The 24,019-nt window shown below is 43.9% G+C and overlaps 1 long non-coding RNA gene across 1 annotated transcript in view; it reads right to left on the bottom strand.

Annotated features, from left to right (window-relative positions):
* The window catches only part of LOC139045075 (uncharacterized), a 45,983-nt gene extending 22,422 nt beyond the window's left edge, over positions 1–23,561 (bottom strand). Inside the window, exons 1-2 of the long non-coding RNA XR_011502736.1 lie at positions 23,310–23,561; positions 19,761–20,493 (exon numbers count right to left, since the gene is read on the bottom strand). This is a non-coding gene — a long non-coding RNA (uncharacterized lncRNA). The remainder of the gene's footprint in view (positions 1–19,760; positions 20,494–23,309) is intronic.
* Positions 23,562–24,019: the final 458 nt, after the last annotated feature.

Genomic DNA, 24,019 nt, shown 5'->3' with positions numbered 1-24,019 from the left:
GTAAGGGTCCAACTTCATTCTTTTACATGTGGATATCCTTTTTCCCCAATGCCATTCGTTAAAAAGACTGCCTTTTCCCCCAGTGGAAAGTCCCGGCACCCTTGTTGAAAACCAATTGGCCGTGCATGTGAGGGTTTATTTCCTGGCTCTCTATTCTAATCCATTGGTCTGTATGTCTGTCTTTCTGCCAGTACCACACTGTTTTGGTTACTGTAGCTTTGTAGTAAGTTTTCCAATCAGGAAGTGTGAGTCTTCAAACTTCGTTCTTCTTCTTCAAGACTGTTTCAGTTGTTCAGAGTCCCTTGAGATGACATATGAATTTTAGGATGGATTTTTCTATTTCTGCAAAATCATTGTTAGAATTTTGATAGGATTGCATTAAATCTGTAGATTGCTTTGGGTAGCATTGCCATCTGAACAATAGTAAGTCTTCCAATCCATGACCACAGGATGTCTTTCTATTTCCTTGTGTCTTCTTTAATTTCTTTCAGCAATGTTTCATAGTTTTCAGTGTACAAGTCTTTCGTCTCTTTGGTTAAGTTTATTCCTTAGTATTTTATTCTTTTTGATGCTATTGTAAGTGGAACTGTTGTCTTAATTTTCTCTTGGATTGCTCGTTGTTAGTGTATAGAAATGCAACTGATTTTTGTGTGTTGATTTTGTATCCTGCAACTTTGCTGAATTTATTAGTTCTAACAGGGTTTTTTAATAGAATCTTTTAGGATTTTCTACTCTAAAGAAAAACTCACCTCTTTCATGTGTCTCCTCTACTCTCAATACTCTACTACAACGTATTATCTCACTTCTGACACCAGATGTATGGCTTTTCCAGACACCAAGCAATTCTGCAACACCAGCTGTATACCCTACAATTTAACTCAACTCTGACACTATCACCTTAGCATTTCATCTCTTATATTGCTATTGTAAGTAAAGTCATTTCTTCCATTATGTCTTCTGATTGTTGTTTATATATACGCACTTGGTTGATTTCTGTGTATTAATTTTGTACATACTCAAACTTACTGAATTCTCATTTGCTATAGTTTTCCAATAAATTATCTTGAGTATTCCAAGCAATCAACCATCGTATATACAAATAATGATAATATTACTTTTTTATGATTTTTAGAGCTCTGTTTCATTCTCCAGTTCAATTATGTTGCCTGATAAATCCAGAGCAATGTTAAATAGTATTGGCAACAAGGGGCAGCCTCTCTTCCTCCTGACCTTAACAGGAACATTTCTAGTGCTCCCTCATTTTGGTTGCATTAGGTATGTATTTTATTATGCTAAGTAAGAGTCCATCCACTCCTAGTTCATTAAATTATTTCATTAATAAAGGACATTGAATTTTATCAAGTACGTTTTCAGCATCTACAGAAAATATCTTATAATTTTCTAGACTTTTGATCTATTAACACATATTACATTTATTAGATAAACCCGTTAGTTATGGCTTCAGTGTATTTAATGTATGCTTTCCTTCTATATTTTAATGTTAGGTTGTAACATAAATAAAAGTTTATTATTGTTATATCATTATGAGTTTTTTATTTTTCCCCTTTAATGTTTGTTTTGCCTTGAATTCCATTTTTCTGACATTAATATCATTAGACTTTCTTCCTTTTTTATTAGCGTATATTCAACATATCTTTTTCCACACCTTCATTTTCAACTTTTCTGTCATTTTTTTTAGATATATTTCTTAGAAACAGCACATAGCTAGGTTTTGGAGATTTCTTTTCCTCCTGATTTGCTGTTTTTTCAGAAGACAGTTTAACCTACTCACCTTTATTGTGATTAATGACACGTGAAGGCTTTTTACCATTTCATTTTGTATTTCATATTTACCATGCTTTCTATTTTTACCCACTTTTTTCCTTTTTGTCAGTTGATTGGGTCTTCTTGATTTAATTTCTGATGTTCAAGTGTCTACTTTCAAATTTTAACTTTAATATCTGTTTATTGTTTTCTCCTCTCATAGCCTGTATAAGGATGTGCCTCTCAGGATCAGCCACCGGACACAGCCCCGGCCGGACCTTGGTCCACTTATGCTTCCTTCCTCTCCCTCTCTCCCCACTGGCAATGTTAACACCATTTGGAGTTTTGGTTCCAGGTGGCAGGTTTTTTTCAATCAAGACTGGTTGAGACATCAACAAGTTCTATTGGTTTCTTTATTCAGCACTGCTTCTTGACTCCTGTGGTTTTCTCTTGCATTTGTTTTCATCGTGCTGGAGTTCCTCCTCTTACAGGTAAGATTGAGGGTGATTTATTGTATCGTCCTTGGATGCCTGAAATTGTCTCTACGTATTTTGTCCTCGTGCTTGAAAGATAGCTTGGCTGGTTCAAATAATTTTCCCTTGGAACTGAAGATATTCCTGTGTGCAGTGCTGTGTTTGAGTCTGATATTAGTCTGCTTCCCTTTATGAGTAATGTGTTCTCCTCTGCTCTCTCCCGCATGGTCTAAGTTTCACCTGGCGTATCTATTCGTCGTCTTATTTTCTGTCTTGCTCGTCATGTGATATGAGGACTTTCATCTTTCGTCAACTTGGGAAACTTTCTTCTGTATTTATTTCAGTATTCCTCACCTCCATTTTCTTTATTCTTTCTTTCTGGAACTTCTATTTGATGGATACTAAAATTTCTGAATCTGTTCTTTGCATAGCCTAGCTTTTATTCTATGCTTTCTATCTTTTCTTTCTCTTTCTTTCTTTCTTTTTTTTTTTTGAGGAAGATTAGCCCTGAGCTAACATTCATGCCTATCTTCCCCTACTTGATATGTGGGATGTCTGCCACAGCATGGCTTGATAAGCGGTGCATGGGTCTGTGCCAGGGTCCAAACCAGCAAACCCCAGGCCACCAAAGCAGAACGAGTGAACTTAACTGCTACACCACCAGACCAGCCCCTTTCTTGTTCTTTTTTTGCAATGCATTCTGGAAGAAATCCTCAATCTGATTTTGCAGCTCACTTATATGCTATTATTCATTTGTGTACAACTTGTTCATAGCCCGTGGATTGAGGATACTTTCGAGAATCGTGTTTTCTATTTCTAAGATCTCAGACTGTTTCCTCTAATCACTCCCTGGGGACGTTGACTCTCTTGTCTAGCGTCTGCTCTGGCTGTTCTGCCAGCTGTTTTTGGGTGTCAGTGCCTCTGTTTGTTGTGCTCCCTGCCTCCTTCACAGTGGTTTTCCTCAGTGTTCAGTCTCTTGGTTGTGTGCTCGTCTTGGAGTTGAGATTCTTTGTCACCCAACCTATGGAAGACGTCTCCAGTTATCGTGTGGGAGGGATGATAGCAGGCAAGAAACAAGCTGATGGGAAGGTGTGCCAGTTTGCAGTGTCCGTCCCTCCTGGGTGGTGCCGGGCGTCTGTCACCTGAGCGCCACGTTGCTGATGGAGGCTGTTATCTCTGTTGCCGTTTGGCAAGGCGGGGAAGGTGGGGTGGGAGGAGTAGGTAGCTGGTTGTCTTGCTCAATCCTACTGCAACTGCCCAACCCATTACCCTGTCAGTTACCGCCATCCCATCCGTTGCCTTGAAGCTCGAAGCCCCTTCAAAGCCACTGCCTCCTGTCACAGGAGGTCTCTCCTGCACACGTTCTAGGCAGTGATGTCTTTCTTCCAACTCCAACATCTTTCTTTGTTCAGGAATTCCCCACAATTTCAAATCAACTGAGGTTACCCCTTCTTGTTTGCCAGAACATTTAAGGATTATGTATCTTTATCTTTTCTAATGTTTCTAACAATTTGGGATAGGAAAAAGTGGCTGGAATTCATTCTACCATTTTGAACTAATTTCTAAACAGGTTGTTCAAATGTTAACTCAGAGCAGCCCTATGAGTTAAGTATTAATCATTGCTCTCATTTTACAGACAAGAAAACAAGCTTAGGAAAAAAAATATATAATTTTCTCAAGATTTCACAGCTGGCAAAGAGCAGCACTGGGACTGGGACCCAAGTCTGTTCAACATTAAGCCCAGAGCTCTGACCCAGCTTCCCTTGCTGGCGGACTAAATGCAACAAGTCTGCTAATTGTTTCGTGGGGTCCACAAGAAGTCCCACAGCCTCCAGGTCTTCTGCCCTGGACCACATCTGAGGACCACTGCTGCATGCCATGTCTCTGACACTCTCCCACCATTACAGCCCCTAATTCTTGAACCTTGAATCGTTCATCCATTCATGTACTCATTAATTCACTGTTCACTTAGTGTAGCCTATGTTACAGACACTTCTAGAACAAAATAGACATGGTCTCTGCCCTCACGGGCCTTCCTGTGTACTAGGCAATTGCTCATGTTGCCGATGAAGATGCCAAAACCCGGAAGGAGAAGAGCTTGCCGAGGATCACAAGTCAGAGGCAGAGCTGGCATTAGAACACAGAATTTCCTTATTCCCACATCAGTATCCCGTTTGCCCTGTCTTTTTAAAATAAGCAATACATGAGTGTTGTTGGAAAATTAGAAAACACAAGTGAACAGTGAAGAGGGGAGTAAAAATCACCCATAATCCCACCTTGCAAAGGTTCAAGATCAACATTTCGGCATTTATCCTTCTACATATTTTTCTATGCATATGTGAGTTTTTTCTTAACAATATTTGTAAGGTTTAACAACATTTGTTTTATATTACAACAATGGAATCACGCTATATATACTGTTTCTCATTAAGAATATACTGTGCAAATATTCCCATGTCAATAAATACTCACCATCATCCTTAATTGTTGTATGATACTCCACTGTATGGATGTATTACACATTATTTAATCAATGCCCTATAATTGGAAATTAACCCTGATTTCCAATTTCTCATGATTATACATCAACCTTTCAATTAATATTCTCATATCTCATAATACTGATCTTCAAGGCAGACAGACTAGTCAATATCACCTTAGCCACCTGTGTGACCTTGGACAAATGTTAACCTTTTTGAGTCTGTTTCCTCATCTGCGAAGTGAGACAAATGACGTCTGTTGCACACGACATTTGTGGTTATTAAACGAGGTGAGGTACTTGAAAGTACGGTGTGGTTCTTGGTTCACTGTAGGTGCTAAGTTAACAGCTGCTGTGTGATGGTGACGACACGATTTGCCGCTTTACCTCCTGGGAGTCCTGCCTAGTGTAAGTGGAAACCCCGCCCACTTCAAGCATTCCCTAAAGGAGTTAGCTTATTTGAGCTTAGTGCCCGGGGATGTTCTAGAATAGAGCCAGCTCCAAGCTAAGAGGACTCCTCAGTCGCTAGCTTACCTGGGCCGCCCTCTCAGCATCTGCAGCAGCCCTCCCATCGCCGAGGAGCCCCCGGGCCGTGGCATTTCCAGGAGCGAGGGGTCTGGGGCGCTGCACATTAAGGGTCAGACCCCTCGACTCCAGAAGGACTAAGGCTGGCCAGGACCGGGGTCTTACAAGAGGCACTTCTCCTCTTGGGCCTTCTATCCAGAGAATTCTACCCAGAATCCCTAAGAAGGCCTGCGGGCTGCCTTCAAAAAGCCCCAATAATCCAATACCGTGGCAGACGGAGCCCAGCGCCTCAGGAGACGTCCCAGATTCACAGGAAAAGGTCGTTTTCTTTTTCTACTTTTATTGCTTTCACTTCCTGTTCCTCTTTGGTGTGGAAAGCAGGAGGCGCGGGAGAGAAAGCAGAGGGAGACAGGGACACGAAGGGGGAGCAGAAGGGGAACAGGACAAGGCTGCCCACCGCGGGCTGACGCGGGAGCAGAAGCAGCAGCACACCCGGCGACCACGAGGGGCCTGAACGCACCCACAAGTGTCTCTCTAACTCTTGCTGTGAGCTGGATGTCGATCCATTTTAGAGATGAGAAAGTGGTTCTAGGAGACTAACCACTGATGGTAATGGCTAATATTGATGGAGTGCTAATCGTATGCCAGGATGCTGTTGAACTCACTTAATTCTCACTAACTAGGAGAATAGATATCAATATTATCCCTGTTGGCAGAGGAATCAACTGAGTTAGCGAGGGAGAATCTGAAATTGGGTCTTTGGTCCCCTGAACGATCGAGTCACACTCTCTTCCCAGCTAGGCAAAGCAAACGGTCACTTGTTTCCTGGGCCTGCCCTCCTCTCTCGCCCCAGGGTCATATGGCACATGCTGGGGGTGTCCAGGGGTCCCCTCCCACCCCTCTGCCGGGCCTCTGACACAGACACACATTTCTGAGGCGTGGGCTTCGGGGATAGATGCCCTTTTCTCCAAAGACTTTCAGGAAAATCTGGAAACTGGCAAGCCCTCAGAATTCATTCATTCATCCTTTCATTTGTTCTCATTCATTTACTCAGCACAGGCTCACTGAGCGTCTGTTCTGAGCCAAACCCCGATGAGGTGCTGGAGACACAGGGACGAAGCGGACAGGGCACAATACTCCAGGGTGCAAATCATTTTCCCTCAGAATTTTGAAGACTTTGCTCCATTGCCTTCCAGCTGTCAATGTTGCTGTCTAAAGTTATTGAAGCATAAAATAAAAAGAATTTTTTTCAAACTATGTGTATCACTTTTTCAAACGACTAGTAAGTTGTTAGGACAAAAATACTCAAGTTGCTTGGACCTAACCACTGAATAAACGGAACTATTAGGTGTTTCTGTCAGCCCAGGAGGAGCGGTGAAAGAATTTCTGAGACGTGGACGGCACCATGACCGGGGGAGGTCTGGGGGGCTCTGCTCTGGGGGAAGTTCCTGCAAGGGCCCGTGCCGCCACATCGAGGGTAGGCAGCTGTTTTATATGCGAGTCCAAATTGCCTTCCAGAAGGTTTTCATTTGTAATCTAATCAACAAACTCTGAGAGGGAAACAGTCTCCAAGCAGCTGTGGTGTCAAGACTCCAAATATCTAATTTTCTCCCTCCAGGACTGTCTCGCACAACGAGTCCAAGGCCTTTCTTGGACCTGCCTTTTATTTCCACATGTGCAAATTACACATTATTCTTAAATCTGTGGGATTTAGGGATTTGTTAAAAAGCATTAGGAGGAAAGGCACCAACACGCCAACAAGTGTTTCTCTCTGGACAAGGAGTTTTCACTAATTATTCCTTCCTGCTTTAGAACTTCCTGTATTATCAGAATTTTTCACAATGGTTTAAAAGGATCTTTTAACAAAGCTCTGAATGTTTTGGATTGAATTTGTACCTAAGTTCCATTAACAAGAACTAAGGACACAGTACGAAAATATCCACTGCCTGTCATCCTCCTTTTGAGAAACGAAACCCCTGGTAATAAAAATAGCCTTTGCTTGCAGTTAGAAGAGAGACAATTTAAAAAGAAAAAGAAAAGGAAAAGCAGAAGGAAAACTGTCTGTTAGCAAGTCTAAATTCAGACAAATGTCTGAGGGGCTGAACGAAGGAGACGGTCCAGGCCCTGCACCCCACGTCCCCACACCCTCTGCGGGGCAAGGAGGGGGCTGGTGACTTTATGCAAGGCGCTGATTTTAGATGTGGCCGCAGATTAATTTTAGAAGGCCTTGACATTCTAACTGAGTCATCCCTGGGCGGCCTGTTTGGAACTAACGGGGCGAGCCCGATTCAAGCTGGCTGTCTTCTCAAGTGTCCCAGATCTCGGGGCTCTGCCAGCTCCTGGAGTCGGGAGGCCTTGCTCCCATCGGCAAGCGCCATCTCACACAGGGAGGGCCTGGACCATCAGTTGAAAGGGGCAGGACCACCTCAAAACACACAGAGGGTCCTGGAGCTCTGTTTCCCTGGGCAACTTGAAGACAGCTAGTGTGATCCCACCCAGAAAACCAACTCCACCCTTTCCATTACACCAGCAGCTAGAAAGCACCTACTGTCCACACAGATGGTGGGCAATGATTCCCAAACCTGATCATCCATATCTGCTCGAGAGCTTACTAAAAATAGAGATACCTAGGACCAGCCCCAGACTTGCAGATTCAGTACATCTGGGGAGGGCCCTGAGGTGTTCAGGGGTCATCCATGTCTGGGAGCCAATGCTGTGGGGGACCCAGAACCAAGAACACACAGCCTCTGCCCTCAGGCTCTCACAGAAACCACAAGATGGCCACAGGGAATGGACTATGCTGACTGAGCAGTCTGGGTCACGTGTCCCACTCCTGGCTAGGGTGGGGTCTCCTCCTAACATAGGGCCTGAGAGCAGGAGTCGAGTGGTTCCCCAAAGGAAATTGGAGTGGTTGTTATGGAAAAGGGGAATGGGTGTTGGGCAGGCGAAAAATAGCAAATATCTTCCTCAGTCTGCTATCCCAGCAGTTTATCACCCTGAGCAGCTGCAGCATCAAAGACTCCAGTAAGCATCCTGTAAGCGACATCATTTGTTTTCCTGCCCAGTACTGTTCCCACTCCTCTAAACACATATCCTTCCTTGGAGGATTGCCCCTCCCCTCATCCCTGTAGCCAGACCCACCTCCCGGTCTCAGTAATTGGTCCAGAGGTGGGCACCTGACTCAGGCTAGGCCAATCAGAGCCCTTCCCAGGGATTTTCTGAACTGGGAGCCAGGAAGAAGGCCCATTCTTCTTAGGTGGCAAATGTGTGAGGCCGTAATTTTGGAAGTTTCAAGGCCATGCCCTTCACTGCATGGAGAAAGCCAGTGGAAGAAAACGAAGGCAACATTCAAAGAGAAGCAGAAGCCACAAAGGAGAGGATGTCCTGGTCGCCCTGAGCTCCTAGTTCTGTCAACCCAGCTTCTACCCAAGTCTGAGTTGGGTTTCTGTCACAACTAAAGAATCATAACTAATATTCATGTTATATATATATATATATATATATATATATATATATTCAGTTTATCCCAAAAGTGGGTAAATAGGCTGAAAAGGAAATGCTGGGGCCAGAGCCCTTTCTCACAGCCCAACAGACATACTTCTCAGACTGATTATTCACCCACCAAATTCAGGTTTAGTCATTCAAGAAATTCAACCAGAGAGGTTTGGTTCAATAAAGGCATGCTTCCTGGAGGGGGGGAATTTCAGGCTGGATTTTGAAGGGCACGCTCAAAGCAGTCCGGCGGGCTGAAGATTTCTTTATTCCAGGAAGGGCTGTGTGCACTAAGGACTCCACACGAAGATCTGCAGAGGCACACGCACTGTACCTGCTGTTTCAGCAGCATGCCAGGTCAGGAAGGGCTCGGGACCCCTGCGGAGCACGTCCTGGGGGAGATGAGCTGGCCCCTCACCTGTGCATTCCCCTCAGATCAGGCGGAAGCAGAGTCTCCCCTGAAAGGTCTAGGGAATATCGATCAATAAGGCTCTCCACAAGCGCACAGAACTTTGTTCCCATAAAGCTGCATTCCCTCCCCTCTGCTTTGTGGTGTTGTTTTCATAGAAATCACATCTTTACACGTTCTGTGACCTTAACACAGATTTCTAATTATTGCTTTATGCAGTTGTCTTTTAGATCAGATGGAAAAAGAGAGTTACTAACAATGTACATTTATGCTGTCTTTTGTATTTACCTGTGTAGTTACTTTACTTTAACTACAAAAGTAACTCTTTTGTAGTCACTTTACGGGTGCTTTTTATTTCTTCATGTAGATTCAAGTTACTCTAGTGTTTCTTTTATTTTAGCCTGAAGGAGCTCCATCAATATTTCTTTATGTATCTAGGAGACAGGTCTCCTAGTGATGAATGTTCTCAATATTTGTTTACATGGGAATATCTTAATTTCTTCTTCATTTTGAAGGACAGTTTTGCTGGATATAGAATTCTTGTCTGACGGTTTTTTCCTTTCACCACATTAACTATGCCATCCCACTGCTTCCTGGCCAACATTGTTTCTGATGGATAATCAGCTTTTAATCTTGCTGAGGGTCCCTTGGACAGGATGAGTCACTTTTCCCTGACTGCTTTCAAGATTCTTCCTTTGTCTTTCTCTTTTGATAGTTTGATTATGATGTGGCTAGGCGGGGATCTCTTTGAATTGTCCCTACCTCAAGTTTGTTGAGCATTCATAAATATATATATGTCTTTGATGAAAAGTATGAAATTATATTTTTCATCAAATTTTGGAAGTTTTCATCCAGTATATCTTCAAATATTTTTCTGCCCCTTTCTCTCTCTCCTCGCCTCTGAGTCTCCCATTATGCATATGTTGGTATATTTGACAGTGCCCACAGGTCTCTGAGGCTCCATTAATTTTTCTTCATTCTTTTTTCTTTCTGTTTCTCAGACTGGATAATCCCAATTGAGCTATCTTTAAAGTCGTTGACTTTTTCCTTCTGTCTGTCCAAATATATTGTTGAGCCCTGCTGGTGAAGTTTCCTTTTAGTGATAGTACCTTTCACATCTAGCATTTCTATTTCTATATATGTATACATATATATGGCCATGTCATATTAAAATAATGTGTGAGAATGATGTCACAACAAACAGAGAACACCAATAAAGAGAAACTACATGTGATTGATAGGTATGTTTTCTTTCAGTATGACGTGGTTTCCTTTAGTTCTTTGGACACATTTAAAGTAGCTACTTTTATTTATTTATTTATTTATTTATTTATTTATTTATTTATTTATTCTTTTGAGGAAGATTAGTCCTGAGCTAACATCTGCTTCCAGTCCTCCTCTTTTTGCTGAGGAAGACTGGCCCTGAGCTCACATCCATGTCCATCTTCCTCCACTTTCTATGTGGGACGCCTACCACAGCATGGTGTGCCAAGTGGTGCCATGTCTGCACCTGGGATCCAAGCCGGTGAACCCCAGGCCACTGAAGTGGAGCATGTGCACTTAACTGTGCTATATCACCGGGCCAGCCCCTAAAGTAGCTACTTTAAAGTCTCTGTCCAGCAAGTGCAACAACTGGGTTTCCTCAAGGACATATTTTTCTTCCTGTGAATGAGCCATACCTTCTTGGTTCTTTCCATGTCTCACAATTTTTTGTTGAAAACTGGACATTTCAGATAACACGCTATGGCAATTCTGAAAGTCAGATTCTCCCTCTCCCCAGGGTTTGCTGTTCTTGCTACTGGTAGTGGGTTTTTTGTTTTGTTTGTTTAGTGCCTTTTTTGAACTAATTCTGTATAGAAGGTGTTCTCTTTCATATGTGGCCTCTGAAGTTTCTGCTCAGGTAGCCTCGAGGTCAGTTAATGATCAGACAGAGATTTCCTTAAACATCTGGAACCAATGAGACCCCCAGTCTTTGCTGAGGGCTGGGTGAGTGACTGTGTGTGTGAGTGTGTGTGTGTGAGGCCATGCCTTCCACACTCAGCAAGCGGTTTGCAAGCCTGGGAGCCTTCCCCTCCTGCTTGCACAGTCTCCAGGTCAGCCAGGGGCAGAGTTTAGGGCCTTCTCAGGTCTTTCTGGAGTCTGCATAGAGCCCTGAGCCTGCCCACAGCCCTGCACATGGCCTTCTAGGTTCCTGTGAACATTTCAGGGCTTTTCAATACTCCTGTGGACAGCTCGTTCCCCAGCTTTCTTCTTAAGCCTTTTGACTAGTCTGTTATTTGGCCCAACTGTTATCAACTGCCTGTAATTGTTTTCAACAAATGCTCCCTAGGAAAGGGGTTTTCACACTGTGTGTGCTCAGAATCTGGTCAAATACAGACAGCCTTGCAAGTGGGGATCTTCCAGGGAACCAGCAGGGGGTCAAACAATGGCAGCTGACTGGTAATAGGGCTTTGAAAGAGCTGCGGGCCAGTTCAGCTCCAGAGGTGGCTGCCAGGCTGCTGATTTTCTCTGCAAATGTGGGCTGTTATTTTTCAAGGCTACCATGGGGGATTGGACTAGCACAAAATAAAATGCCACAAAGCTCACCATTCTTACCAAGATTCACCCATTTTTCTTGAATAAGCATTCCTCAGATTTCTGCAAGCCTGTGGTTAATTTCCAGAGTTCTAAAAAAGTTGATTCTGACAGTTTTTGCCAATTTTCTCAATGTGTTCATAGAGAAAAATTTCAGAGGTCCTCACTCCGCAATTTTCACCAATCCACTTCATATTCTGCATTCTACTCCACAATATACCCAAGTGTTTTAATATAACCTTATGTGATTTTAAATTATTTACCGTGGGATGAAATCGACTCTCTCGAAAGATACATTGAGTCTCTTCTGGGACCTGACGCCCACCAGCACACCCCCTAAGAAGAACAGCACGTTGTAACCTTCTAATGGTGTGTTCTCTCCTCCAGCAGACAGTAACTTCCCCGGGTGCAGAACCAAGCAGCCTTCATTTCTGTCAACCACGCCTGGCACAGAACTTGAAAGAGGATGACTGCAAATGTGGAGCCAAAATGAGTGGTGCATGCTCTTATGAATCTGAATGTACCAACACGGGGAGGGCTAGCCAGGAACCCTTGAGGAGAACGCCCGTATGGCCCCACTGCTCTGAGTTCAGTGCTTAGACCCAGCTCTCACGCAAACCATGGTCGTTCCCAAACTGCGCGTTCTCTGCCGTGAGCTCTGAGAGGTTTCCTGCTGGGAATCACCATCTTGAAATTCCAGGTTAGAAGCCTCTGAGGCCACCAACGGATGCGTTTCTTTCAAAGTGAATCAAATCAAGTAGATTAGAGACGACTGTTGCCCAGGGCATTTCTATCACAGCTTCTTCCTCTGAACTCAAATAGCAATTGCTCGAAAGAACGATATAAACAGTGAACTCCAACGGCTGCAATCCAGCCAGTGCAAGTACACCTGTTTTTATAAAATTATAAAACCAGCAAGAATGATCTTTATGTTCGCCTCTGATGCTGCTGTTGAACATTATATATATACACTAAATACTTTACATATAGTATATGTATATTATACATTATGTTATATGGTTATAACATATATAGCATCTATAAATATTCAACAACATATATACATAGACACACAGAGTTCTGTTACCAGTCCTTTCAAATGCATGGTTAAAATACCACGATTTCTTGGCCACCGTAGAGGACACCATGTTCGGGGTCACCCAGCCAGGGGAGCTCTCTTCCTTTCTGCCTCGTGGGAGGCAGGCTTTGCCTCCCTATGCGGCTCGAGGAAGCCAGGCCCTCTTCGTCCTCAGTCCCCAGTAGCCCGGGGAGCTTACACGACTCAGGCTCAGCTGACTGGGTGCTTCTGCCAGAGTCATTGAGCCGACGAGATCATCTATCCTGGCGGAGGCGCCGAGGACCCAGGGAGGGTGGCAGTGGGTGCCCACTGGCAACGGTACCCACTCCAGACGGCCTCTGAGACAGGCCCTGGGCCGTGATCAGGCCACCCTTGGTCTCTGTCCTCTCTGCTCACAGCCTCCTGGGTGCCCCCCACAGCCGCAGTGCTCTTCTAATGCATCCGTGCCTGCCTCAGCAGCCAGGGCCATCTGCACCATGCCCCCCTCAGACCTCTGGCCATTGCTCACTCTTATTATAAATAGTCTTGTACGTTTTCTTCACGATTGGGAGCCAGGAACCCTCTGGGGTAGGCTTTGTGCTGACAACTAGAAATGGCAAGCAATAGGATATATTGGAGTATATGAGGAAGCCATTTGGTTTAAACTTAATTCGCCCTAACTTTGTTTTTTCCAAAAGGGCCTGACTGTGGCCATTGAGTAGGCATTGCATATCTGCTTTAAACATTTCCTATGGCAAGAATAAATGGCCTTAAGATAAAGGTGCAACTTCCCCCCACATTGGCATTTCCTTAGGGATAAGCATCTTTCCTTAGGCTAAGAACTGATTGCTGTGCTGACCTGTGACCACCCAGCTCACCTGTGACCACTCAGCTGGAGACAACACACCTGCCACCCTGCTGTGTCCACGAGACAGCAGACCCACCTGCTGTTTCCATCAATTGCTGTGCCGACAGAGCAGTCTCGTGACTATTGTAAAAGGGACATTTCAATCATATGTGAAACAACCTGTCTGGGGGTATATAACCACTCTGTGCACCCCACTTCTTTGGTGCCCTTTCTTCCTTTGGGAAGAAAGGCCCCGGGCCATGGTCCTCACGTTTTAGCTCAGAATAAACTCTCCCAAATTTTCATTTATAGATTGGTTATGGATTATTTTCGTCAACATTTCTTGGCGTAGTCACAGCAGGATTTCAGAGAAACCCACCGGAGACCACCTGGAATCTACACTGAACTGGCATTCGGTACCAATAAGGGCCCATTGAGCCCCCCCCCCCCCCAGATCACTGCATTCTTCAGGTGACCCTGGTGAGTTCTCCTGAAACCAGGAACTCCTTATTTTAAGTTGACGGTCCAAGAGTTTATATGAGCTGGTTAAGGTCTTAAGACTAGGTGTCTTAAGGGGTACTGGTACATACCCTAGGTAAGAGGAAGCTGGGAGGAATTTGCTAGGCCAGAGGAGCCTAGAGGGAATTTCTCAGGCCAGAGGAGCCTAGAGGAACTTGGGAGTGAATGGGGAATGCTGACCTTTTTAATTTGGCCTTAAATCAGAAAGAATTATGTTTATAAAGTCTGAACAAACTTCTTGATAGAGAAATGAGAGACTGAATGTGTTCAGCTCTGGGCCTTTACCAAAAGGCGTCCTTAGGTGACTAAGGACCTCAGCGGGAGTGTCAGAGGATCAATCCTCGCAACGTGCAGTGGTCCCATAGGGAACTCCACTCTCATTCACGGTAATTAATTACAGGCTCGTCCAGGGACACGCACATAAGGGCTGGTCACCCGGCGCTCTGAGCACCCATGGCAGTGTTAGACTGCCAGAGGGAGAAACCGAGGCACGTAAAAGAGTGTTTACAACCTTTCTATCGGGAGTAACACTCACAAGCAGCACACTTTCTGACCCATTACACTGTCCTTAGAAGTTGTTCGGACTTTATAACAAAACAAAATTAAAACAGAAGTGGGAAATTGAGCTTCTAAAACAGCCCGATCAGTTCCCGAATGGGCAGCCTTTCCTCCAGACTCCGGTTGGCTTCATGCTGTGACTGCAATTGCTTAACAAAGGGGGATCCCAAGCCAGATTGCTAAGGCCAAAAGAAAGAGAGAAAGAGGGTAAAAAAACCTGGGAATACAAGTTTTTCCACTGCGGTGTGCTGTGAGAACACCTAACTCAGAAATCTAAGGAAAATCTTTGTCCTATATGTCTGTCTGTCTGTGTGTGTCTATATATGTTACAAATGTGTGGTATTTTACCTCCGGATGGTACAATTTCTAAAGAGCTCTATTCAATTGACTTAAAGTAAGTGCTTACAAAAAGTTTTTCTAAATACAACTAACCCAAATGTCTTTCAAGTTAACATGCTATAGATTAATCTTTGCTTAATGAAAGTTTAAGTTGTTGGTTTGATTGAAAAGGCATGTCCTCAAGAGTTGTTGGTATTTGAATATGATGCAGACATGCAGCCTGGGTTTACTAATCAAATAAGCTCACGTTGTCTGTTAAATTCGTCAGCAAAATAATAGCTTTAAATGATAACTAATTTTGTCTAATGTCTCATGAAGTTTTGCAGGTAATATAAACATCATTATTGGGAACAAATGGTTTAGATATAAATGAAATAAGAGTTTATAGATAAACTTTTAGCAATAATTACAGTTTATGGCGTGTGTATTTAAAATAACTTCCAAAATCTTTTGGGTAACTTGAAATTTTGAAGTTTTGCTAGGTTAACGTAAATGAATGATAACATTCATTGAGTACCTAGATCATTTCCAAATAAGATATTAGACATTAATTACTAAATGTAAGTTTATCTACTTTTGGCTTTTTATTGCAGAGAGGCTAAAAGTGTTTGGGTGTTTTACTGTAAAGTGACGTGTTCCTAGAAATTATGAAAAGTATTTAGAATGCTGATATAAAACACAATTCATAATCGCTTACCTTTTTAGCGTTTACTATGGTCTGTTAAAGGTTAGTTAAGGAGTTCTAATATATGTGGTTAAAGCTACTAGAAGTTAATAAGGAAAATGTATTTATATTCAAGGAAAGTAAAGTGTAAGTTTTCAGTAAAGAAGGTATAAAAAGAATGGAAAAATTTTGTTTGATTGGTTAAGAAAGATAAATTTGTCCAAAAGTACTAGGAGGAAAAAAAAAAAGAAAGACTTTGGACTTTGGGCAAATTCTGAATGTAAAATAAAGTTATAGAAGGTTTGTGTAAGAGAAATTCAGAAAGGAGTTTTATGCCTGGTCAAGTTGGCTAAGATTAAAGTAAATCTAATTAAGCAAATGAGTTTTAATGTTAAAAATAAGCTGGTGCAGAAATTAAAATTTGGTTTTTCTCAAAGATAATTTTCTTAAACTCTTAGTCTGCTCTTGATAAAGAAGTTATAAAAGGTTTTTCCTTCTGAGTAAGTTTACAGAATATCTATGTTTTGTTAAGGTAATTTCCTAGGTGCAAAAAGACAGAGGTCTCTCTATTCAGGTTTTTTGCTGTTGTCACTTTGGTTAAATATCATGAGCCTTGTTTCATTGACCCTTGTTTTACAATGACAAGATCAGCAATCTCTTGATCTTGTTTAAGTGTTTTAAAATCTTTTGATATTTTTGACAAGCTTCTCCCTCAAAAAAAAATAGTCAAGTCCTAAATAAAGGTTTTCCTTTGACCTGGATGAAGGAAGAGAATTTCTCTGAGGATTTTCAGAGGGCCCCTGGGACTTCTCAAAGAAATTTGTTCTCTCTTCCTATGAAAGAGGGATACTAATCAGGCTTGTTCGGTATGCTAAATTGCATGGGAAGCATTCTGAAGTAAATGATGATAAAACTTCTTAGGTTACATTGTATAGGTAAATATTATTCACTATTTTAACCCTGCTACCTTGCTTCCAACAGCACAAGGGGAGAAGACCAGGACTGCATTCTATTGTTTAATTTGGTTTACAAATGGGTCTTACTTAAATGATAACTGAGGATGTTATCAAGCTGGATATGCTGTCCAGCCTCAAGAATGCCTGCTACTTTCTGTTAACTCTGTTAACCCAGTAAAAAGATTTCCTTCTACAGACTTAAGACATCGCCACAGAAGAAAATATATATATATACATAAAGGTTACAACAAAAGGGAAAAACAGTACTTTTGGAAACTTTTTCCCAGTGACTCATATAGCCTCTACTTGTGCCGTATGCCCAAAGTATAATCCAGAGAAGCCACTTCATGAGTCACAAGGCCACTTTCCCTTCCTAAGGGACCCTTTGAGGTATGACAATTGGACTTTGTCTAAATGCCACCATCTCAAGGAAGAATATATCTTGTAATGATCTATATGTTCTCACATTGTTTGAGGCTTTTCCTTGCAGAAGAGCGATGGCTTTGGGTAAATTATTATTGAAAAGCATAAATTCCTGTTTGAGGAATTCCTCCCGAGTTACACAGTGACTGGGGGACTCAAATCTATTTGTAACGTTTGGCAAATATTGCAGCATTTCCACTGCGCTTACCATCCTCGATCCTCAGGATTGGTAAAAAGAACTAACGGCACAACCAAAACTTAATTGGCAAGCTTTCCGAAGCATTTACTCTCTCACGGCCAAAAGCTCTTGTGCTCGTGTTCCTTCATCTTAGATCTGTACTTTTTGTAAACATCGGCTGACTCCTTTTGAAATAATAGTAAAACAACCTATGCAATTAGATGAAGAAATATATGAACCAACTTTGCTTAAGGGATATATTACATTGTTGTCATGGTCTTATTGAGGTGCTTAAAAGAAATGAAAGATTGGTAGCTGATTCTTTCACAGAGAGCTCCCAGAACTCAAGGATCTTGGACTATAACCTGGAGAATTTATTTACTGAAAGAGACATCAAATAAAAGACTCTATATAGCCCAGTTGGAAAGGGCCATACCAGGAGGAGAAGACGACGACATCTGTTGTAGACAGCTGTCCCAACACTCTGGACCAAGTCTGTATTCCTGACCTTATAACTCCTCATTTAAACCTTTGTTATGCTTAAACTGTATACCTACTTTATAATTTGTTTGGAATGCTATCATACTTAAAGTGATTAATTTGGAACAGACTGGTCTTGAAGGCCAGGCATTTATCAGGTGTCTCCTAATGGACTCAATGGTTATGTTAAACAAATCTTTGGCCTTGGCTACTGCCTGGATGGCTAAGACACTGCACCCTGAGGTTCCTTTAAAAGCAGGGAAGGAGTCAGGCTGCGTTAAAACCTGTTGCCAATCTCCCTCTCTTTAAGGCCAGATGGGCTCGTTCAGTGTTACACTGGTATGGCTATATTTGCAGCTATATTTGCTTCTTCTTTGGGGCTAAAAGAAGTCATTATTACATATGAAGGCTCTGACTAAATTTACTCAGGAAGCCCTTAATGATAGTCAAGCAGGAATACCCTTATTTAAATACTGAAATGTCTTTAATGAGAAGGGCTGTCCTTCAAAACAGAATGGCTTTAGATATTCTTACTGCATCCCAAGGTGGTACATATACAATCATTTGGACTGGATGCTGTGCTTTTATACATGATGACTCTCCAATGTGTCATCTCTGCCAAAACACATGAAGAAGTAGGTGGATGCCTTATGCGATCCTGCACCCAGTTTGATTTGTTTGGTTGGCTCCCTTTCAGTATTGGTTCCCTTTTTTGATCCAGATTGCAATTCCTATTTCTATTACCTATTGGAGTTCTTGTACTAGTCATAATATTCAAACTAATTGTTGTTTTCTTTAATCAGTGCTGTAAAAATAGCATACAAACTAGAGTAATGGTTGCTTGGTGACTCCAGATGGTTGATCTATCGTATAATCCTGGACAAATTTCCTTTTCTGATAAGGACTATTCCTAAGAACTCATTTTAAACTAATGTTTTCAATTATGTTGAGCTATTGTCATCATTACTGTACTTGTTCTATAATCATATACAATGTAAATGTGAAGTGTCATAGAAAAGCACATATATAATGTTTGTGCAACAATCTAAAATTAATTGAAAAGTACATAGCATATGAAATGCTTCCTCTGTTAATATATATACTTCCATACTTGTCCACTATTTCCCCCCAACATGGACAACTGGGCAGATAAATGAGATGAAAGCCTAGCACCGAGGGACATGATGGACCCAGGGCAGGCAGCAACCACCCTGGCGCCAAGGGACAATATTTTGATCATCAATGCTTTCTGTCGAAAGATTATAGATCAGAAGGGGTAAATGACAAATAGAAATGGCAAGCAATAGGATATATTGGAGTATACGAAGAAGCCATTTGGTGTAAACCTAATTTGGCCTGACTTTGTTTTTTCCAAAAGGGCCTGACTGTGGCCATTGAGTAGGCATTGCATATCTGCTTTAAATATTTCCTATGGCAAGAACAAATGGCCTTAAGATAAAGGTGCAACTTCCCCCCACATTGGCATTTCCTTAGGAATAAGCATCTTTCCTTAGGCTAGGAACTGATTGCTGTGCTCTCCTGTGACCACCCAGCTCACCTGTGACCACCCCGCTTGAGACAACAGACTGCCATCCTGCTGTGTCCACTGAGACAGCAGACCTACCTGCTGTGTCCATCAATTGCTGTGCCGACAGAGCAGTCTCGTGACTATTGTAAAAGGGACATTTCAATCATATGTGAAACAACCTGTCTGGGGGTATATAACCACTCTGTGCACCCCACTTCTTCGGTGCCCTTTCTTCCTTCGGGAAGAAAGGCCCCGGGCCATGGTCCTCACATTTTAGCTCAGAATAAACTCTCCCAAATTTTCATTTATAGATTGGTTATGGATTATTTTCATCAACAGTGCTCTGGAGTTGAAGCAGCAGCGTTCCGAGCCTTCGGAGAAGGTGGGCTCATGACAAGTTTCTATTTACGCACCCCGTGGCACATGCATCCTCTGGACTCCAAAGTTTCTCAGGAGCCCCAAATGCTGGCAGAACCAGCCTCTGCTTGCACTTACCTCCTCAACCCTCCACAGCTCCCATCTAGAAGTTCTGGCTCAAGGAGGCCTTGCAAACAACCACATCTGTCCACACTTGAGGGTCATTGTGCTGCTGAGGGGGTGGGACACTGCGAGGCTTCAGTGGGAGGCCTGGAACAAGGCTGCTTTCCCGAATGCAAAAGCAGGCATCCTCCTGAGGGTTGGTCATGGGACTCCCAAAAGCGAGCTCATTCATGGCCCTGCCCCGCCCTGCCCACCCGGGTCTAGTCCAGGGTGGGTGGGCCGAGCCAGGTCTGCGTGGGGAGGCCGAGGGCTGTGAGTCCCTGGAGGCCTTGCTGGGAACATAGAGGCGCTCCCCAGGGGCTTCTCCTGTGGGTGGAGGTCAGAAGGCCTAGGTCCCTGGAAAAAGGCAAGTGGCAGAGACCTGGAGAGCCCAGAAGTCACCAAGATGCCAGGTAAAGAGCATGTCCCTGCATAATTCATTTCTGTGCTTCCAAATAAGGAGTTTCTATTTCATTCTCTTCTTTTGTTTTAGTAAAAAGTACAAGCCACAGTCCCCCGCCCCATGCCATCATGTCAAATTATTAAGATCACTAATGAGGACATGTACTGCACAGAAATTCTGCTATGACTCCTCCAGCCACTGCTGTGACTTGTTCCAAATGTGCGATGAACGCTGCCAAGAGGACCCAGCGCCATGACACGACCCTCCAGTGCTGCTGGACTCCGTGTTGACACAAGTACACTCGGGCTGCGGGATGAGAGGCAAGAGGCCTTGAGAAGGCTGGGACAGCACAGTCAAGATGAAAAGCTCCAGAAATCTTATACGAAACCCCCAAATAGAAAAACAGGAAAGAACAACAAGACATTCAAATATATTTCATGAATTCAGTAGAACTTACAAGTTCACCTTCTAATATTAACTTATCATACTGCTAGAGTGGTGGAACCCTGGGGCCCTGGAACCCAGCCTGGCCATGCGCGACCCTGACCACAGACGCTGTGAGATAATGAAGGGGTGTTGCTTTAAGCTGCTATGTTTTGGCTTAATTTGCAACGCAGCAATAGATAATCTCTGTTATGACTTTCATGCAAAAGGTATTTTCTTCTTAATTTTTCCACTGTCAAATTAATATACACTCTTTAAGAAAATTTTAGGAGGAAAAACAAAGTAAAACCACCAAGTTTCTCACCATGCAACTGGCATCACGTTAATCATTTGATCTATTTCTTTTTTGCTTTTTCTTCTACTTAGAGGGCGTTTCGCCTAGTTACAGTCAGTCATTACATATGTATAACCTTTTTCCTGTTTTCTTTTAGTTAATACTTTTGGGTTTTGCTGTTCTTCTCTATTCATTTTATCCTGAATGTGTCTACGAGGTGTTCCGGATGGGGACAGATTTCACATTAACCACCTTACAGTAAACAACAAGCCTGTGGCCCCCCCTTGCTCCCGTCCTTCCGCGGTGACACAGTGAGAGCCAGAAGGACAATGTCCAGCGAGCGGCGGACACGAGGGCCGATGAGGGAGCATTTGCAGTGCAAACGTGTCCCTGGGGGCAGAAGCCTTAGAGCAGTGTGTGCCGTTCCCAGGCCTTGCCCTGCGGAAACGTGAGCTCGTTCCTCCAGCTCTGCAGCTCCCTCACTACCTTTGAGTTGTGAATGGACTTCTCAGGCTTGGGTTCAGCCCAGGATTATGGACTGAATGTTGGTGTTCCCGCCAAATTCGTATGCTGAAGCCCTAACGCCCAATGTGAGGCTGTTTGGTGGGGGCCCTGGGGCGGTGACTGGGGCTGGATGAGAGGGAGGCCCCGCATTGGTGACCTTACAAGAAGAGACACCAGCGAGCCGGCTTCCTCTGGTGCTCTCCCTCTCTCTCTCTCTCTCTCTCTCTCTCTCTGTCTCGCTCTCGCTCTCGCTCTCGCTCTCGCTCTCGCTCTCTCCGCCCAGCAAGAAGCCAGCCGTCTGCGGGCCAGATAGACAGACCTCGCCAGGACCTGCAGCAGCCAGCACCTTGATCTCGGACATCCAGGCTCCAGAACTGCGAGAGGTACATTTCTGTCGTTCACACCAGACAGCCTGTGGTACTTTGTTATGGCAGCCTGAGCTGGCTAAGACACCCAGGATTCCAAGTGTCAGCAAATTCGTTCAGAAAGCCTGCAGAAATGCACAAGCATTTTCTCTACACCCCCCCCATTATAAAATAATGGTACTTTTTTTTTTTATCAGCCCACGTTGCTGCTGAGAAACTTGGTCGTCAAGATTTCAAATACGTGTACCTCTAGAGCTGATCACGGAGAGATAAACGTAGTCAATGAAAGTGTTAAGCAAATTTCATCTATAGTCATGGCTTAATCTAAATCTGTAAGCTACATAGGATCAGACTGCTTTTTTTTAAATTGCATAACCACACGTGGGGTATACACCTCTGCTTTCCACCTGGATCTCAGAACGTCTTTCCTGGTTTCCTACCAAATAATCAATATTAAGGAATAAACACTCAAAACCAGGTTCTGCCCCGCCACACATCAGGGCCACCCGGGAGCTTCTTAGAGCAGCCGCGCGATCACTCTCTGGAGGGCAGGGGACCCTGCAAGGAAAGAAGTCCCAAGTACCGCCAGGAGCCGGACGCCACGGCCTCATGGGCACTTTCTCCTCTCAAAGCCACAGAAACATCTGGGAGGGGCTCACGGATGGACGACGGTGCCTGTGGGGCTCCAGGCCTGAGCACCATGCCTGGACAGAGAGTGCCTGGGCTGGGGCCCAAGGGCCTGGGAGACCCTCTGAGTGAGGAGAGCAGAGAGACCCCCGAAGGAGAGCCACGCCCAGGGCGCCTTGGCCTCCTAAGCTGGCCCAGTGAGGCTCCAAAACTCAGTAGCAGAACCAAAGCCTCTGCCCTGTGGCCGAATCTCTTCCTGATTCAGGAGCCAAGTCCCCTGTGATTCTGATGGCTCCCAGAGGCACCAGCGCCCCCAGTCCCTCCTGGGCATCTGAGAGCACATTCTTCAGGAGGGCCCTGGAAGCCACCCAGAAACATAGCCCAGGGCCTGTGGTCCAAGGTCAAGGTGCCCCATGTTGATTGCTCTCAGCAGAAGCCAAGGAAGGCGAGAGCTGCCTGTGTGCTCCGCCCCTGGTAGTTGGGCTGCCTTTCTGCTCTCGGCCTGACAGCCCTGCAGTTAGTTTCCATGCAGCAGGACTTAAAAATACTTTAAATAATGAAAAAATACCAATGTCTGGGCACTGCCCCAAACCAGTGAGTCTCGAGGGAGCAGCCCCCAGGCTCTTGGCATTGACTTCCTCGCGATGAGTCCCCTTATCCAGCCTCTCTTCCCCAAACTTGCATTGCAAAGATGACGACCACTCGGCCACCGTTTACGGACTCCTGCTGGGTGCCTGGCCCAGGGGCACTTGGAGCCATACCAAGAAGAGATAGAGGACACGCCAGCTTTGAGGTGCTTCCTCTTACAGGTTTCCAAAGTATAGTCCAGGCAAGCTGGAAATCCATGAGACCCCGTGGGTTTTTCGACCTCAAAATTGCTCTCATAATACTGCTGAAATGTTACTCACCTCATGTCCTTGCACTGACAGTGCACACAGTGCGGGTGGAGCTGCCCGGCTTGTGCACAGCTCAGGCAGCGCTCCAGACACTGCAGTAGTCGTTTGATTACTCACGACATAAGACGTGCCAATTCCTCTTAAGATTCTCCTTAATGAAGCAGTGAAAAATGTTAACTGTATTAAATTCAAGGTGGCATAGAGGTCTTCTATCGCACAGCCGAGTGTGATGGTCGTCTCGAGGAAGGCACCTGTGCGACTGTTGGTGTGCAAACCAATCTGGACACTTTTTTTCATGGAATACCATTTTTACTCACAAGAATAAAATCCCATTTTACTTGAAAGAATGACTGACAAACAATGGTTATTCAAACTTGGGTATCTGACAGACATGTCTTTGAAAATGAACAAAGTGAGCCTGTCATTTCAAGGGAAACAATGACAGTATTTGCTGCCAACAATAAACTTCAGGCATTCAAGCAAAAATTAGAAATTGACAAAACTTGCATCTGCCTTCCTGAGCTCGACAGCCTCCGAACATTTGAAGACTTTTCTGATGAAATTGGTGGCAACATTATCAAATTTGATTTTTTTAATATTATGTGATGAGAAGCGTCAACATTGGGGAAAACTGCCCCACTCAGTGACTCCTCCCTATGAGCCACGCGTGACTTTACATGTGGGGGTAAAAGATCCATTTGAAGCGCGTTAGACCAGTGGTT

The sequence above is a fragment of the Equus asinus genome, chromosome 4 (genome assembly GCF_041296235.1).
Source record: "Equus asinus isolate D_3611 breed Donkey chromosome 4, EquAss-T2T_v2, whole genome shotgun sequence".
Lineage (NCBI taxonomy): Eukaryota > Metazoa > Chordata > Mammalia > Perissodactyla > Equidae > Equus > Equus asinus.
The sequence above is the reverse complement of the archived record's forward strand: the minus strand, read 5'-3'. Positions and strand labels throughout refer to the sequence as shown.